A 20,143-nucleotide genomic window follows, 5' to 3' on the forward strand; every position below is an offset into this window, starting at 1 on the left:
TGGTACTGCCGTGTTTAAAGGGGTCATGACATGGGTTTTTTTATTGTATTATTATGTTCCCTTAGGTGCAATTATAGTATTAATATATTTTTTTTTAAGAAAAACTTTTAAAATCTAGTGATTTATGACCTTTTCCCACCCTGTTTCTCATCCTCTGATTCAAACAGTCTGTTTTGGGGGCGTTTTCCATTTAAGACTTCAGTGTTAACGCCCACTGTTATGATTGGCTAACGTCAGTGCCTATGTATCAATTATTGACGCCCCCAGCCAGAACAATATGCAAGTAAACTAAGTAAAAACACTGTGATTATTCATAATGAATGAAATTGCGCTTTAAAAAGTAGTTTAAAGTTTAAAATAGATTACTTACAGTTTGCGTCGTCGTTGTTCCCAGAATAGTCGGCACGGACTTATCTTTGAGCAACAGTTTTCTGGCAAAGCCAGCATCATATTGAGATTTGTTCTCAAAACAGTCATCCTTAAAATGTACAGAACAAACGCTTAAGTTAACACTGCCGTGACTGGGACGTCCTCAAAAAATAAACTGCATCCATTTTTCCCTGACGCCTGGATCTTTCGGCAGCTTATTCAGAGGTTTTGTTTGACCACAGCCAGGAACAGCACATCTGTGTGGCATCGTAATTTTCCTGTGCACAAGTAGTCTCTGTCAGAGCTCGCTGTCCATCGACTGAACACTTGTGAGGCGCACGGCGATACTGAAATGAGCGTAGTTGTCTTGGCGCTTAAAGCGTAGTTATCTTGTGCTGGAGGCGGTCATATGCAAACGCTGGTACGTCACTTCTAACTGTCACGCCACTTCTAACCATGAATCCAGAACGAGCTGTATTTTGATCTTGATTAAATAAATGATTCGTTTAGAATGGGGAGGACGTCTTAAAATATTAAACTTGCAGGACGTTTTAATGATACAAAGACCTCTTATATACCAAAAGATCAAGGCAAATTTGGTTTCTCATGTCATGACCCCTTTAAGAGTATTGTGTTTGTTACACACAAGTGAACTGTGATACTCAAGTCTACAGTGTATCACAGAGATAACGGCACTCAGAGTAGAGCGGTGAGGAGGTTTAATTGTATAACCCGCTCTGTGAAAGCTGTTATTTTGTTTATCCAAATTTTTGTGGTCCAGGTGGATGCTGCACACTGGTGGTTGTTTAGGTGAGCCCCCTGTTCACTGTTTAAAGTGCTTTGATTGTAGTTTCAGAAAAGTGCTTTATAAATGTAACATTCATAATGTTCAAATAAGTATCAAGAATATACCTGCTGTTTTATTTTTTAATTTAGCATAGGCTTTGTTTCGCATAGGCCTATACAACATCTTTGTATCTTTGTAAATCAGATAAAAAGTAGAAAAAGAAAATCACAAAGGTGGGGCTTGGTCTAGTAAATTTTCTCGAGGGGGGCTTACTGTCAAAGACTTTGATAACCCCTGTTGTAGCCCATCCACCTCAAGGTTCCACGTTTTGTGCATTCTGAGATGCTATTCTGCACATGATTTTGTGCACTGTACTGCTGCCACACAATTAGATGACTAGATAATCGCATGAATAAGTGTACAGGGGTTCTTATTAAAAAGCTCAGTGAGTATACATAATACATATTAGATTAACTGATTAATAAAACATTTTTATTTTACTATTAATACTAATACTGTAGTACTGTAATACTGTTACTATTTCTCTCCCTCATTTCTGTTTATATTACTCTTTCTCTCTATCTCTCTGCATCTTTATAACTTTCTCCCTGCAACTACTGGTTGCCTTATCTCGTTCCCTCTTTATATAAGTTTATTTATACACAGTATCTCCTGCTCTCTTTTTGTCTCTCTCTCTCTGATTCAGGTTCATGTAGATTTAGTGGTATACAAGTAACATTATACTGTATATACATACATACCCATTTACACACATAAGACAAATATCTATCCCTCTTTCTATCACTATCCTCTGCAAGGTTACCTGTGCTGGTCCAACAGCAGGGTATTGCAGGGGGTGCCATACCATGGCACAAGGTGGAACTGGTATGGAGCTGAGCCAGAACTCACAGCTGCTTCATGGGCTGCAGAGATTAGAGCTATTTAATGAAAGTAGATCTGCGCCAGAAGCTGAGCTTATATGACAGACACCTGATGTCCCCTGCCAACTCATCCCTATAAATCTATCATCAAAGAGCATACAAGTGGGTCAGTGGTGAGCGTGACGACTGGAATGCAAAGCTGCAATCTAGTGGACCCTTCAGAGCTTGACGTGATGTTTATGTACTGCACTTCAGAAACTTTTCCTTCTTATTTAGGAATGCAGGTGAAATAGCAGAGAGCTGTTATAGTAATGTCAGCTCACCCCAATTTTTCTCACAATTTGGAATGCCCAATTCACACTACTTAGCAGGTCCTTGTGTTGGAACAGTTACTCCACTCAATCCGGGTGGCAGAGGACAAGTCTCAGTTGCCTCCGCTTCTGAGACAGTCAATCCGTGCATCTTATCACGTGGCTCATTATGCATGACACCGCAGAGACTCACAGCATGTGGAGGCTCATGCTACTCTCCGCGATCCATGCAGAACTTACCACGTGCCCCACTGAGAGCAAGAACCACTAATCGTGACCACGAGGAGGTTACCCCCATGTGACTCTACCCTCCCTAGCAACTGGGCTAATTTGATTGCATAGGAGACATGGCTGGAGTCAGTAAGCACACCCTGGATTCGAATTCGCGACTCCAGGGGTGGTAGTCAGCGTCAATACTCGCTGAGCTAACAAGGCCCCCGTAAAATTGCTTTCTTAAAAACAATGTTGATTTAAATATACTTCAGCTGCAATTATATTAATGCTCTGAAAAGCTACTTTTGAGTTATGGGTCTTCCTGTATTCTTAATAATATTTAAAAAACATACTGAGAAAGTGGAAGATATTCAAGAAAAAAAAACGTTGGGGGACCTGGGTAGCGAATAAAGATGCTGACTACCCCCCCTGGAGTTCGCGAGTTCGTTATTATGTTTTATTGCTAAATTTAATAATTATTGTCTACATTATTTGCAACTGCTTTGTAATAATAATCATCATGTATAAAACTAAATTTAGTATATTAAATAAAATAACATTAATAAACATTTATAAAATAAAATACAATTATAATATTTGGCGATATTATCATGTTCTCTTGAAATAATAGATTATTTCTGCTTGCTGCTTGATTTACTATCGTTATTTAATTTTAACACTTAAATGCACACCTCGGGTCTTTATAGACCTGGGACCTATTTTCACCCCCTGTACCTCATCCATTGTATGGAGTTATGCACACACCTCTTCAGTATTCCTTAATCTATCTCTTATAAATAGTGTAACACACACACACACACACACACACACACACACACACACACACACACACACACAAAGCCACAAATGCAAAAACAATTAAATACAAATAAAATAATTTTATAATGGTTTGAGTACCAAAAGTGAATTTGAATTAGAGTCCCAATTCCATAAATTATTTAATATTTAGTTTATTATCACACCCCATATGGATGTACACATCCTGTACATAATATGCATAATGTTTCTTACTCAAGGTGGCGCTGTTGTTTCAGTGATTGACTTGATTTACATTTGATATTCTATTTGATGATAAAACAACTTGGAAGTAACCCATAGCAAGTACAACACATGAATATACTGTTGTACTATTGAAATTATGTCAATTTTGCATCTATTTAGACTCAATAATTGCCTGAGAAAATACTTATGTGTGGGTTATGTGTATCTTATGTGCTATGTGAAGCTCAATATGTGTTTGACAGCCAGTTGCATCTCATGAAATTTCAGTGTGAAAGTAATGAATGCTGTTCAAGATTTGTTCTGATTTCTTGCATTTTCTCTTTGATATGTGAAAAATAAAACATCAAAATATATATTTGTGTATGTTTTTATATATTATTTTCTAATTGTCTTGACAATATTTTGAAAATGTTATACTATCTGGGCATTTAGTAGACCCATTTTTGATAGATAAACTGTATATGTGCCGGGTATTTAAAGACCTGAATATGTTAGAGTGTTTGGTAAAATTCCCATGCATTTAAGGGTTAATGTTTGTTGTTATTTCGTGATCCAATCAGGTTGGTGATCAACATTTTCTTAAGGTTAAGTGCCTCTTTTCACTGAAAACAACAAAAAACAACAATACATAAGTCGGTTTTTGGCCCAATTTTTACCCTATTCGTGGAAAGTGTCAGCCAACAAATGAAGCTCTTTCTCAAAAGGTCGACATACACGATTTTATGGTAAAGCAAAGTGGGGTAGACAAAGGCGTTCTCTGTGAGCGAAAATGGCACTGAAGCAGTGTCAAAAAGGATTACACACAGGAGCCCTTGGTGGCTAGCGACCTTCAGGAAGGGCGGGGGGAGGGGTGGTCTGATGTTCAGGAGAACGACGTGCACGTAAAAAGCTTTTAGGCTCAGACAGGAAAGGTGGAAGACAACAGCCATCGCCGACATTCTGTGTTTTTTGCAGCATCTCACAGGTGCGCTGGAGTCACTGGGCATGTCTGACAGGAGAAATGCTGAGAATTGTTCACAAGCTCCTTTTAGTGCATCATTGTGTTCTCACATCACCCTTTGAGGTGCTATGAATAATTTATCTTAATTTGATAATTGTGTTCCTCTGAAGGACTATTGCTGAGCCTCGCAAAAGCAACAGAAGTACAATCGAAGTACAATAGCAGTGTTGCGACAGCAGAGAGGCACTGATTAAATGTGGTGAATGTAATAGTGAGTGAGAGAGGCAGAAAGCAAGAAGGGGAGAGAGAAATAAAAGGAGACAAAAGGAGAAGCAATGATGTTGAGCTTTGACTGAGTGTGACTGTGAGAGATTCATATGAGGGATCAGTGGCAGTACCAACATTTGAACGTTGAAATATCTTCGGTATATTACAAAACAGAGTAAAATGAAGTGTGAAGAAGTCAAGCGAAGAAGAGTCATGCAGGTTTTCAACAACATGAGGGTGAGTAAATGATGATAGAATTTTATTCAGAATTTTTGGGGTGAAATATCCCTTTAAACTTAATTTAATTTCTCTGCATCTTTTGAACTTACAAAAATGTAATCTAAGACATCACTATGGCTACCTATGTCACCTATGCCAGGATCCACCACTGAGCATGATTTTAAAGTTGCTTGACATCTCATTCACTCTATTCTTGGCCCTTTGCATTACTGGAGAAACCCAGCCAGCGTGTTCTCACTTTAGAACAAACCATTGCCAGTTTTTAGTGGAAAGTGTGTGGGTGAGCACAGCATGAATCATACAGTTTGCTCTACTGACAGTGGAACAATATGAACATGTTTGGTTCTTCCTTATGGTCAATATGTAAACCAATATGCAATCTATGTTCCAATCTTTCAACTCCATATTCCACTCCTAACTCTTTAACAAAACACTCTCTATACACTGCCATTTCACATTAATTGACAGGTGAGCACAAATCAAACCCATTACTGGGCCTGAGCAGGAGTATAAGACCCATTCAATCACGTTCATTTTAGCACTATTTCCAGTTTCATTCGCAATCACCAAGCCAGAGAGGAAAATTTGGGGGGAAATTTGCTGGAAGGAAGGGCTACTCGCTACTGCCTAGCTGACTTTCACTCCATGACCCTTTTCATTATCTGCATGGAGGCATGCACTAAATGATGGCAACAATAAAATTAGCCGAGCAAGATGGCTGGAGCTAAATGGTGCTGTTTGCATGCATATTACATCTAAAGGCCCTAGTTGGGGGCACAGAAAGAAAATAGTGTTTTGAGTGGATAAGGGAGGAGTTAAAACACAAAGTGCTGTAATCTAGAGTGCAATGGAGCTGAGAGGCAGTGTGTGACAAGAAAATGAGGAGTGTGGGAAAAAAATAAGATTTTGGATTAATGCCGTAGCAGCCGAGACACAAGACAAGATTGACCCATTGTAACAAGGAATCATCATCAGTCCATCTGTCACTGTCTGTTCCCATCTGTTAACAAAAACACATGAGTGCTCAAACCGAATACCATAGAAACAAGAGCACAGGTTCAAAAGGGAAAACATGGTTAAGAGCACATACTGTATACAAAATATGGAGGACATTAAAAAACAATGACAAAATGGATAGTAAAAAGTCTTGCTTTTTTCAGTGTGACTGAAATGAGAAATTACTACAAAGAACAAATAAATATAGTCCAAACCAAAGTCACTCACATAGCACCATATGAGACATTTTAAACCCATTAATAGTATGTCACAATATTGTCATTTTTGCTGGAAATTCAACCCAAAACTGCTTCATATACTACATTATTACTATTAATCCAGTGATTTAAAGCTGCAAGATTTTTTTGGTTACAATTAACAAAATTCATTATTGAGTTAGTACATAAAAATCCATGTTCAAAACCATGTCCTTGTCTTACCCTGATTCACTACAGTAAGCCTACAATAAAGGTTTTTATTTTTAACTGTCGGGTTTGGTGCGAAATCGCAGACATATGTCATTCATCCTTGCGTGTTTATGTTTTATCTGAAAGCTGAGAAAGAAGGTCCGGCTGTGTTGCGAGAAGCAGGAAGTGAGTGCGATAGGTGTTCAGTCAGTCCAGTCGCAGTATCAGGAGTCAGGACAGCAGTGGAGTGAAATCACTCTTCTAATGGATTTAACTGTTTTTTAATGTTTGGCAAACATGTTTATTTGCTATAATGCTTGGATATAACTAGTAATCAGAAGGTTACTGGTTTGATCCCCACAGCCACCACCATTGTGTCCTTGAGCAAGGCACTTAAATCCAGGTTGCTCCGGGGGATTGTCCCTGTAATAAGTGCACTGTGAGTCGCTTTGGATAAAAGCGTCTGTCAAATGCATAAATGTAAATTGATATGTTTTCTGGTTGCTGAAGCTTGTATTGTTTGTTATGCCTTAATGAACACATTACTAATATGTACTGTACAGATCATGATGTGTTTTTTTTTGGTGAAGTTACTGTTACATGTTTACTAAAATGAATGATTTGAGTATTTTATTACATTGCTGCAATTTCAAGATCATGTGTGTGTGTCGCTGTTTTCTTAGGCAATTTTTTTTACATCAGTCACAGAAATGCTGTGAAAAGTTGTTGTCACTTTCCATTGTCCTTATAGCATAAAAATGAAAAAGATTTTTTATTTTTTATTTTTTTTTGACCGATGAAGACCTAATGGTCTAAAAGTTGCAATCAAGTGTAAGACAATGAAGTATTTTTGGAACAATAAATCAGTGTACGTACACTTGCCATTTTTTACTTTTAGAGGATAGCCTGTTTAAGCAGACCTAATAGCCACTATAAGACATGGTTGTGGACTCGAGTTGCATGACTTGTGACTCAACTCGACATAATAAAAGAAGACTTTTGACTCGACTTAGACTTTGACAACAATGACATGCAACTCCACTAGGACTCAAGCCCTCTGACTCTGAAAGACTTTATACATTCTACAACCAAATATCAGAGTTGTACATTTAAAAATGTGCAGCAAATCAACGATTCATTTCCCCAATTTAACAATTCATTTGATTTTCAAATCTGCATTTCCATGCTCCACATTCAACCAATCAGACAACCAACCAATCAACTTCCACGAGAGTAAAGTGTCACTGTAACTCCAAAATTACACTAACAAAAAAGTTGTTTGCAGTTCAAAGACCTACTATTGTAGTATGATGGGTCATTTGCATTGTCCACTGAGGCTGTAGATTGTAATATAAAAATAAAGTGGACTCGTATCAGCCATTTCACAACTTTCTCTTCTTAAATGTATATGTGTAGAATACAAACATTCATGTGTATGGTATAGTGGATAACACACATAATAATCATATTAAAAAAAAATTAAGAGTTTTGTTTATCTTCCTCAAAATAAGTAATATATAGGTTAAAAAGTTTTAAGCGAATAACATAATATTAACATGAAAATAGTTTCCTCAAACCAAGACATTCATCCACCAGAAGAACAGTGTCAAACCATAACTGACATAAAGTGTTCCTCTGCAAGCAACTTGCAATTTTATGCTTCAACAGCTAGAGGCCCAAACGTTAGCTATCGTAGCTTTAAATACTTTGAAAGGTACTCTATTTGGAACTTGATGGGTGCAAACAAAAATGATTGCAAAAAAAGCTTCACATTATAACAGACTTAAATTACAAAAATCAAAGACTCAAAACAGTAATCCGATGATTGGATAAGACATAAAATATAACTCAAGGGACACATTTTGAGAAATGCTGGACTAGAGCAGCACATTCAAGCTTACAACAAAGAGTGACACAGCACTTCTGATCACAGCGAAGTTTCTCTGAATGTTTTCTGTTAAACTGAGGATATAAGGCATTCTGTGTTTGCTGATCACACCTAGGTAAGACATATCTGTGACAAAAAAGACATAACCAATCAGTCAGAGAGAAAATGGAGCGTTAACGGTGTGACAGAAAAGCATGACATAAGGACAAACACAATCAGTCAAGAGGAGAATTGCATGGCGGTGAACTACCATTCCTTTGGAATAAGCAACAGGGCTGTGTGCCTTCAAATAAATTAAGCTTGCTGTGGGATGTTGTGCCCATGTGAATAGGTACGGCTGACTTTCACACTTCGTATCTCTAATTAATTCAGATGGACACTGATAAATTAACTGAGTTCCCTCACTCAGGTGCCCTTGCATTCTAATGCAAGAAACTTATTGTGCAATAGACACCCTGCATTAATCAAGGGCAATGTGAGCTGACATTGGTGTAAACACTGAAGGGCTGGAATGTGATCCATGTTCCATGCACATAATTAAAAGAGTGGAATTGCATACATCATATTCATCATTAGAGTTTATGAGTGATAGTTTTTGTTTTACTTGTTGCAAGAAGATAACATTTTGTAATTGTTCCATGATGATTTTGTGTTTTGTCACAGTTATAATCTTCATATGTATGGTTCAAACTAGGAATGAAAGTACATTTTAGAAAGGAGATATATCTTCCTAGTTGCTCCCTTTCTCCTTTGCAGTTTTTTTTCATGTAATTTGGTGAATCTCATGAAAGGATGTCCAGGTCACAATTCACCCCAAAATCAAAAGATAAAAAATAAGATATTATATTTGGTGTGAAAGCGAAGCTGATTTAAGGACAATTCATGTTTTTGGTTTTATTATTATTATCATGACAATTAAAGGTGCACTTCAAGTAATTTTTTGAAAATGTCATCTTGGACTTTATTCAAACACAAGAGTTTCAGTTACTGATGCCATTGTAGAAATTCACTATTCACAGTCAGCCATAATTACTTCAATCCATGAGTGAAAGTATCCAATAACAAGGCAGCTACTGAGATTAACCAAGTAGTATTTGGCTGGTCATGTGATCCTAACATGGCAGTCCCCATGAGGGGACCCTCTCCATGTAGAATAAAACAGCTTTTATAAGGTAACTGTCATGACTGGAGTCTTCATCTCATGTGGTGGTTTCAAAATTGCAAGAAATTAATTTATTTAGAAGTAAAACTTTTACTGTTTTTGCACATTTAAGCATTTGAGTTTTGTAATTCTCATTATTCTCAGTGGCGATTCATGCAATGCAATACAATACAGTAAGGCTGCACAATTCTGTAATCGGGAAAATTAACTATTATTCAGTCTACTCCTGTTGCATTCATTGTTTCTATTTAAAACGTGTTTCTACAGCGGTTAAGTTTCTAACCAATCCCAGACGTGTGCGTTGAGCAATGAAATGACAATGGCCAATCAGAGGTGCAGTGAGCCTACAGTCCAATCAACCAATCCTCATGCGCAAGTTTTAAATAGTCTGACATCCAGATGCTTGCGTACAGTATGAAACATCACAAAAATGAGTGCTAAAGAAACATCATCTGACACTCGAAAAGAAGCTGTAGAATTATTTTCACTTTGTTGCATGTTGCGTCGTTTTATTTACCATAGGTAAACAAACCGCAAATGAGCAACACAACACAACAAAACTAAAACGTTATAATCAAGGTATAGACAGGGTTGAAATAAGTAATTTATTTTGTTGTTGAAACAGTTATATTTATTATGTGAGCATATGTCAGTGCATATCTATGTGTCAGTGAGCTTGTGCTGAACTGAAGGGCTCAAACAGTGAGTGACAGCTTCAGTCATTATAATGGGAGAGTTTGAATATTGTTGCATTGCTCAATTTTTGTGTACAATTTATTACAAAATAATAACAGTTGTATTTATGTATTAAACAGCTATAAAGTGGCTTGTTTTAAAGTCAGCTTGTTTTGGATGTTTTGGACATAGAAAAAGTCTTGAACGTCATATTTCATGGACCATCTTCTTTGTTATTGGGTCTGCTCAAATGAATAACTATCAGACTCACAACTTCTGTTGGTAGATTGAAATTTTAACCAATCACACAAACTTGCAAACCGGCTGATCTTACCTTCCAAAGTGCAATCACTGTGACATATTTGAAGCCAAATATGATCTAAGGACACACAAGGATTTTAAATGCCGTAAGTAACCTCAATCTAAATTGGCTGTTCAGTTTGACTTTTTAATATTATAATGATGGATGGATAGAATGATATATGTGGGCCAATCATTTAAGCAGTAAAGACACATATTGCATGTCTGATTGTAGTTTTTATATTTTTATGCCATGTTTTTCAGGCTTTGGAAATGTGTTAAATGTGTGAGGATGTGAATAAATCAACATGATACATTACACACTGACATATTTACTGACATTAAAAATGGTTTTGTCAATAGTTCAAAAAGAACCATGATGTTAAAATATTTTACAATTGAAATAATACATCATGTTTTTATTTCACATGAGAGTAATACATATTTTACAGTTATTTTAAAGTTATTACAGTAATGAGAACTGGGGGAATTGCAATTCATTGTAATTAATATCTGCATGAAAGTAATGTCACAATGCAAAAACTCTTACTGGTTTTATTTTCTTCAATTAAATATATATATTAGGGCTGTTGATTTAACGCGTTAATTCAGTGTGCTTAATTTTATTAAAAATAATGTGTAAAAAAACGCAATTAATCGCAATGCCCCCAGATTGTAATAAGGAAGATTCCTGAGAAATGCAAGCTTGTAGTACACCCTGTTTACTCCAGAGGGCAGTAATGGAAATTTCAGCTGTATGAGCAACGCGCAGTTTATACAGTGAAGAAAACAACCAGACAGCACAAAACAGACATTCTTTACGTTCTTGCGTTCAAAACACTTGATGGAGCACAAATTCAAACTAAGGGATCTCAAGATGTGTTCCAAGTATTAAACTATATTTAACTTGACACAGTGACCTAAAAATTTTATGTTTATGACGCAACGCACCCGAGACACAACACAAGCATGTCTGACGCAGGTGTACATTGACGTGTCCTTATACAAGTCCTCATAATAAATCTCGAACTGATTGACAAATTCACTTGTGAAATGCATATCTGTGAACTGCATGCCAATGATTGTCTTATGATCAATAATATGGAAGTAAACAATACATTGTATTCTAAAGCAATTTTTTGTATAGTCTTATCAATGATGAACTCTTCTGCTACAAGAATGTAATGCATTTTAATTATCTGAATATATATATATATATATATATATATATATATATATATATATATATATATATATATATATATATATATATTTTTTTTTTATTTATAGATAACTATGTATAATTATTTCATCATTATATATTGAATTATTGTTATATGAGGGGCTTTCTCAGCAAATATTTGTATATGCGATTAAATGCGATTAATCGCAATTAATTAATTAATCGGGACATCATGTAATTAATTAGATACAATTTTTTAATTGACAGACCTAATATATATATATATATATATATATATATATATATATATACAAAAATTTTAATTTGCCATTAGAAGATCATCTGTGGCTACGATTGGGGAAAATGATATATATATATATATATATATATATATATATATATATATACAAAATTTTAATTTGCCATTAGAAGATCATCTGTGGCTACGATTGGGGGAAAAATGTGAATTGTATTATGGATAATATTAATGAATGATAGCATTCACAAAGTCTTTCCAAAAATATTAATGCACATTAATTCATTGTATTCCCCTTCTGTTGTAACGTGGTGGTGGTGATCTTTTAGAGAAGAGGCTTGGGATCTAATTACAGCTTCATTAAATGAAAAGAAGGAAGAAGGAAGAAGGTAATACAATAAACATGGAAGAATGCAAAATAACTAAATATATACATTAACACTACAGCTTAACATAAGAACAAGAACTGACAATGAGTGAAGGAAACAAGAGGGTATACACACAAATGAATAATGAGGGAACAGCTGTGGAAGATGGAGGGCAGGTGAGTGTAATCAAAAAGGTGCATACTGGGAACCAAGTCCATGAACAAGGGGAAAACTAAACAGTCACTGAACTGAACTGAAGGTGATGGAAAAACTCAAGGTAGTTTGTGACATCATGAAACAGTAAAAGGTTTCTGGCAGCTTTGAGTGAACAGGAAAATGCAGGAGAGTGGCCTTATAACCTCATTCAACTGCTGAAGCGCACTGTTCAAATTCAAATGAGTTCAGCACAAATCTCTCCTAGCTGCTTAAGGTCTTTACTTGTATGTCTTAAATCGACAAAAGATTAAGCCACATTGAAGTATCCCCCTGCAAGGCATAAGATTACTGGAAATGAGAGCAGAGGAAGTCCTCTGCAAAACAAAAGGATCTCATTACTACATATCTACTCTTGTACAAAATGTCAGCGTTTACAGTAGTACATTCAGTGCTACAAACTGTGTAAGCGTAGAGGGCAATGCTAATGAAAACAAGTGACAGGCTATTAATAAAGCTTGACCATAGCCCTCTTGTTATAAGTGAGCTGTGGAGGAGGGCAGATGAAATTGTGCTGTCTGAGGTTATTGATGCATGCTATTGAGGAGAATGAAACTTCAGACACAGTTGTCTGAATTGGCTCAAAACCTCCACCAAACATTCAAAAAAGGTAAAAAGTGATTTAAATGACAGAACTTTAATTTTTGGGTGAACAATCCCTTTAAATCTTGGCATCTTGCATCTTGTGTATGAGTATTTCGAATTTGTGACACCAAATGAGAGTTATTGCAACATTCTCTCTAAAGGTATATTTTACATCTAGCACAGAGCATAATTTTACTGCAGTAAATCTCTTTTAATTCCAAAAACATCTGAAGTTCATTAGAAAGAGAATTTTAAGCAAAAAGAAATAGCATCGGCTCTGACCCTAACCAATTACGAGCAACTATTTCTTGCAAAATCAACACACATATAGTCCTTAATTAGCCAAGACAGATATAGCCTATTGTAAAGGAGCAAAAATCTCCTTAAAGGGATAGTTCACCCAAAAAATGAAATTCCTTGTTTACTCACCCTCCTTTTGTGTTCCATGGAAGAAAGGAAGTCATATGGGATTGAAACAACATGAGGGTAGGTTAATGATGACAGAATTTTCATCTTTGGGTAAACTATGCATTTAAGGAAACTTTTGCTCATCTGCAAGAGGCTATAAGGCTTTAAGCAAACCTTTCTGTGTTAAACTGAGGGGCTCTGCCCACAGTCATCTGAGTGTTTAACTGTCCAGGTTGACAAATGCATCCAAATCAATGTCAGCTATCAGCTCAGACAGGATGGAGAGTGAACTACATTTTATTGAACTGTACAGGGGAGCCACTTTATCCAGAGTAGTTGAGAATATCGATCCTCAGTCAATAGAGATGTGAATCTTCACTGGCCTTACCATTCGATTATGATTTAAAGGGTAACGATTCGATTCTCGATGGATCACGATGCATCTTGTCCTTCAATTTTTTTCTTTTTAAATTTCTTCAAAATTAATTTTCTACTCTCCATTTTTTTTCCCTTTCAACTTTTTATTTAACAGCTGTTTTAAAAATCAGAATGAGTCACATTACATGAACTGGCCTTTTACATTCAGTATGAGCTGTGAACAAAACATGGAGGATCCACAAGATTAAATAAATGGTTCAATAGTTTAAATAGTTTTATCTCAGTTTTACAGTTTCTTTCTTTAAAACCTTATAAAAAATCTCTTAAGAGCACAAAAAAAAAAAAACTAAAAAACATTGGTTCTCCATCAAAACACACTGAATACTGATTATATTATTATTTTTGTTTAAGCATTGTAAATCATTTAAAAGTATTTAATTATTATTTAAAATTAATCTATTCATTTTAATTTTTAAGCACAAATGGAAGTTACTGGCCAGGATGAGAGATATATCTGCTTCTATGAGAGTGCAGCTGTCAGCTTCTCAGGTGATAGTAAATCACTTTAAATAGCACAGTTGTGCTTCAGAAATGTATCAAGCGTCTCGTATGCACTGTTCATCTGTTTGCTCAGTGAGTAGAAGATTGCTCGACCCTGTCGCAAAAGCTACAATGGATTTCAAACCTTTATCATCAGGTGTGCGCACTGTCCTGTCAAGCGAGTGACCGGCAATCAAGCAAAAGCCAATGAAATGGAGAGCAAGAGTAGAGAAAGGCATCGAAAATAAAAGAATAAAATGACAACATCACCAACCTCTCCCGAACCGCTAACTCGTCATTATTTTATACTGTGTTTTCCCCGTTGTGTGCAAATAAATGCAATAATGGGCGCAAGCTCGTCTTTCATGTTGTTTGTTGGCATTTTATCGTGAATAAACTCTCCCGTTGCTATGTGCGTGGGTTTGTGAAAGTATTACGGGATCATGGTATCATTCGGGCACAAATGGTTATCAGTTTGATATAGCTGGTCTGCAAACACTCGTGTTTGTGCACGTGAATTTAGTGTATGCACTTAACTCGTGTCTTTGTTTCTACATCTGTCTTTGGCATGCACCACTGCTCTGCTGTGTTTCAAACTGAACTCAGAATCAAATCTGATTCTTTTGAGAATCTATTCAGAATCGTTTGAGTATGAATCGATTTTCCCCCCACCTCTATCAGTCAATATCCATGTGCCACCAATGGTTCTGGAGAAGACTTATAGATCTCTCTCACTTCGGAGGACTTGAGTTTTGACCCTCTCACAGCTCATGGTTCTGTTAAGCATCCAATCCATATTGCCATATCAAGCCATGGTGTGCATTGAGTTTCTGCCCACACTTGGGCATATCTGTGTGTCCATTTAGGCGAGAACTAGCTGGACGCATTATGACTGCACCGATGAGTCAGCGTGAAGTGGAGACAACTCAATTAAAAAGACTAAATTGCTCAGGCAACTCTAAGATGCTACCTGTAAAAAGCAGGGCATTTAGCCGATGGAGTCGAGAATGAAAACTACAAAAGCAGAATTCTACAAATCGTGATGGTGATTACTCCATCCATTTTAATGTCAATTGCCTCTTTCCTTGTGAAATGGCAAGCACATGGATAATGTTTGAATAACTATTTCCATGTTTAAACTGCTCCTTGACAGAAAAAACTGTAACTGGCTGAAATATAGAAAATAGACTGCAGTGGACTGCAGTAATTTCTCTTAGGATCTGACTTACTCTCTATTATGAGCTTTGATTTGCTTTGCATTGGCCAGATAGCATGTAGCAGACTGTATTATTTTGGGAATGTCCCATCAATATCATGAACAAATCTTATGAGCAAATTAGTTTTATATACAGTGGGGTTCAAAAGTTTGAGTTCACATTTAAAATTTGGGTTTCAGTTTATTTCAAAGTTAAAATTCACTAATTACAAATTTGAACTTTTGAAATAAAAAAATAAAAAACTAATTAGAAACACTGATTATGTTTATGTTGATTCCTCTGTACAAAAGGTCACATATCCTTGTTTCCATTGAAGCACACAAAATGATTTTTGGACATTCTCAAATCTTGCTGGGATAACATGGATTATCAGGTTCAGCACAAACTTGGAGTCCATGTCATTAAAGCAAAATAAAGCAACATTCTGATATAAATGAGCCTTTATGTGCTTTTGGATCTTCAACAATTTGGTACCCATTCTCTTGCATTATATGGACCTACATAGCTGAGATATCCCTCCAAAAATCTTAGTTTGTGTTCAGCAGAAGAAAGAAATTCATACACATCTTGGATGGCATGAGGGTGTGTAAATGATGAGAGAATTTTCTTTTTTCTGTAAAATATCCATTTAAAGGACGAGCTTAAAACATTCAGTAAAATCAACTATTTGTAAGGCACACATTCATAAAAATTTGGTGAAATACAATATGTAGGCTCTTATTAAAATTATATTGAAGGTAATGTCTGCACAAACTGGTTTCCAGAACACACCTGTGTCTTCAGTTGGTCAACAAAAAGATAGACCCATCTCACGCCAATGGTTAAGTCAATTGCCACGTTTCAAATATCGGGCCAAATGAAGGCTTGCTAGTTCTTGCCAGAGCCAATTGCATTCCCACAGTCACTTCTGGGGCTTCATCATGCATCCTCGGGCACCGACTGCCCTTGGGCCAAACAAGGCCAACTGGGGATTGAGGCAGGGTCGCTCGTTGGGATGCTCAAACAAGCAGAACAGTGTTTTTATAGCGCAACCAAGTTACAGTGTTTACTCTTTAGGGAAGCCTACCTACAAATGGCTTACAGTTGTCTCTGCATGTTAAGCTGGGAAAGTATAAAATAATGTAACATTGGAAAAAAATCACAAGGTTTGGTTTATAGTGTTTTTAGTTCAAACAAGGGAAGCTTTAGGTGTTAGCTTATACTCCGCGCACCCTGAGATTCAGACTCATTACATTTCCAATGTGCCATCTTGCTCTCTTATTAACTTGGTAATTGTTTACAAGCAGTGATAATACCCAAAGTCATGGCAACTGTCATGGCTGAGTGGACAGAAGTGATCTCCGAGCACCAGGCTGCCATATTAAACATCTACCCTCTGTCCAAAACAGAATTGAGAATGAGGGGGAGTTTATCATTCTGCTGAGTTCAAATAGACAAGATGTGTCTCGCTTGTGGGCAACATCAGTATAAAGATCATTACATTCATCTGTACATTCATGCACAAATACGTGAGGATCTGAAATTCAAGATATTTTGAAGAATCATTGTATATATATATTTTTAATTGTTTTTTAATTTCTGAGGCACTTGGCTATTCTGTCAAGCAGCAATTTATGGGTAATATTACAATACCTATTATCTTGTAAAATCAAAGACATCTCTAATGCTTGAGGAGAGTTATCAGTTAGCATTACCATTCATCTCAACATAACCCCCAATAAGAAATGATGTTTAAAGTGATTTTATATTTCATAATTAGAAATGTATGATTGGATGAAATAAAATCAAACTCAACTTTTATCTAGAAAATGATCCTCATAAGGATGTTTTAGATTGGTGATATTTTAACTCCAGTAAAATTGTGAGTCCAACAGCTGCTGCTCTTCCTCACAAGACTCATTTCCATCACAGAAAGTAAGTTCAGCCAAAGGAGATGGAGACTAAAGTTCAGTACCTAGGCATTAAAGGAAGAGTGAGCCATGACCTGAGCTCCCTCCACTGAGCTCAGACTGATGAGGGTTTTGCCATTTGGCCTGGCTCAGCAGGTCAGGTGTATACAGGTGATGACAGCCCTCCACATGCAAGGTCAGCACCCGCCACCAGCAATAAATGATTCCCATAGGAATTCAGCAGGAAACCTGCATTCTGTTCCATTTGTTGTGCTGCATACAGTATATTTTTTTTTAATGCAAGAACTCATTTGGTCTGAACTGCCAATATACAAATAGTCATTTTATCAAATGACATGAAATAGTCAACGGCTCTGAACACGACGCATCAAATTAGAATTTAGTGTTGAAACTATCCTTACAAATACAGTTTAACTTGATGATCCACAGAGAGATCCAGTGATTAGTGCTTCAAAGTTCAAGACCTTCAAGTAGCCTCACAATTGCATTGAATGGCCTTTAGAGAGTCGTCCATGTCAGAAGAATGCTTAACTGGGTCTTTAAGACATGACCGATCTAATAAATTAGTCCAAAAGACCATTGCTAATGCAAAGAAGGCCATTGCATTGTCTGAATTATACATTATTTTTGTCTATCAGCAGAAGGATGAGGCCGCTTTAATTAAGTTAAGAGTTGCCTGAGAGACAGTTTAACAGGAGGGTGTTAAAGAATACCGTAAACAAACAAAAGAAGTGGACAGATAATCCATAAGCAATTAATTAGGGGAGGAACTGTGTGGCTTCCGTTCATATCAGTCACATTGAATAATTGCTTAAAAAGAGAGAGATATTTATACACTGTCCCAGGTTAACAAGTCTGTACAAGGAGAGGAGGAATGAGATGAGACACAGAGCTCTCCTCCCTCCCTCTCCCTCTCTTTCTACTTCTCCTTCCCCACATAAAGGCCACAGCAGCTGTGCAATATGGTTGACAGTGATTTGGTATGCGCAATCTTTACTAATCAAGATATGTTAGCCAAACTATCTGGAAGGTCAGTGAGGTAATGGCTACTGTATATTTGATGAAAGGAGGCTGCAGTTAATCATTTGGATGAAGGTGATTCTTGTGAGGGCTTGGTCATGTCTTTGTTTCAAACCCAATGAGATACCTCGCTGTCTACTGTCTACATAGGCAGCTACCTTCCAAGCAAAAATGGAACCTCATAAATTACTGAATTACTGAGAGAAATGCTCTTTATAGGCAGCAACTCGGTTAGAGCTCACTGATGTGTGCCACATAAATAGAGAACCACACGAGGAATTCAACTATAACTTACAGTTGATTCTAATTCAGTGTTAGCATGTGCTAAGCTAACATCTTGAAACACCACAACAAACTGAGTGAAAAAGTTCATTGCAATAAGATGGAGCTATTCTCTAATGATTATTTTCTGTACTGAATAAACTTGACATTTGCCTCAACTTCATCCATCATCTTGATTTAAAATGTTCACTGATGCAGTCTGGGGATGATGGTGGGCATTTATTACAAGTGTGTAGGTTATGGGCCAACCACTGCTGGTGGACTGTGTTGTACGGTGTTTGGAGGGCAGGAGAGGGATGCATGCAAATTACATGTTTAATGCAATTTGCTAATTGTGTCGTTGAATACAGAATACCCTTAAATATCACTAAATACAAAAATATAACAGTAACCAAAAATAGTTTGCATTGGTTAAATGTATGTCTGTTATTGCACCAATAGACTATCTTCAATGGCTAAAAATTTTCCACAATATCAAAATATAACTAAACTCAAACATTCAACACAACTAAATATCAATAAACAGCAGGACAGCAATTAAACTGGTTCAGTCTTCCTTGGCTGAAAGCTTTTCAATTGTCAGATGTTTAAAAATTTTTTATTGAAAAATCTGCAACATTGTCCGGTTTTAGAGAGGACCTCACTAGGGATATGATGTTTCCAGCCACACTGAATAGACGTTCCATCAATTAAATTAATGATTAAAAATCTAAAAAGGTATTTTTTTTATTTATTCCAAAAACAAAGTAGAGATGGAAAAATGCATCATGAGGATAATTAAACTATTCAACTTAAAACAAGAAATAAATAACTCTGTAAGATATTACCAATACACTAACAATGTTTTAGAAGATGAAAAACTTTTTTGAATAAATGAGCCACTCATAGTATTTTGAGGATTGCACCGTCTGAGCTGCGAGAGTCGGAAGCACTAGAACGGAGGCTATAAAAGCCATGAACTCTAGTCTTGGTGGCAAGTGCATCTCTTTAGGCCAGGAGAGTGAGGTTTACAAACTGCACAGCTGAACTTGAGCAAAGTTGTGCTCTAGATGAGTAACCCGTTTATTTAAATAACAGGAAGGTTTTTAGCATGAAGACTCAACAACACTAATAGCCTAATAAGCCTAATATTTATTATAGTATAGTATAGTATAGTATAGTATAGTATAGTATAGTATACCCATTATATGATATTATTTTATGAATTTATTTCAGGTTTTCACAAAATCTTATAAGTTTATACATTAACATGCACATCACTGTCGGTGGCACTCCACCATCGCAGTGGGGCAGTTGTCATGGTGATCCTAGCAGCCCTAGTCTG

The 20,143-nt window shown here is 36.4% G+C and overlaps 1 protein-coding gene across 2 annotated transcripts in view; it reads right to left on the bottom strand.

The window, feature by feature from the left end:
- Positions 1-20,143, bottom strand: part of sez6b (seizure related 6 homolog b) — a 310,189-nt gene that overhangs the window by 121,614 nt on the left and 168,432 nt on the right. The window lies entirely within an intron of this gene.

This window comes from Xyrauchen texanus, chromosome 36 (genome assembly GCF_025860055.1).
Source record: "Xyrauchen texanus isolate HMW12.3.18 chromosome 36, RBS_HiC_50CHRs, whole genome shotgun sequence".
Classification (NCBI taxonomy): Eukaryota; Metazoa; Chordata; class Actinopteri; order Cypriniformes; family Catostomidae; genus Xyrauchen; species Xyrauchen texanus.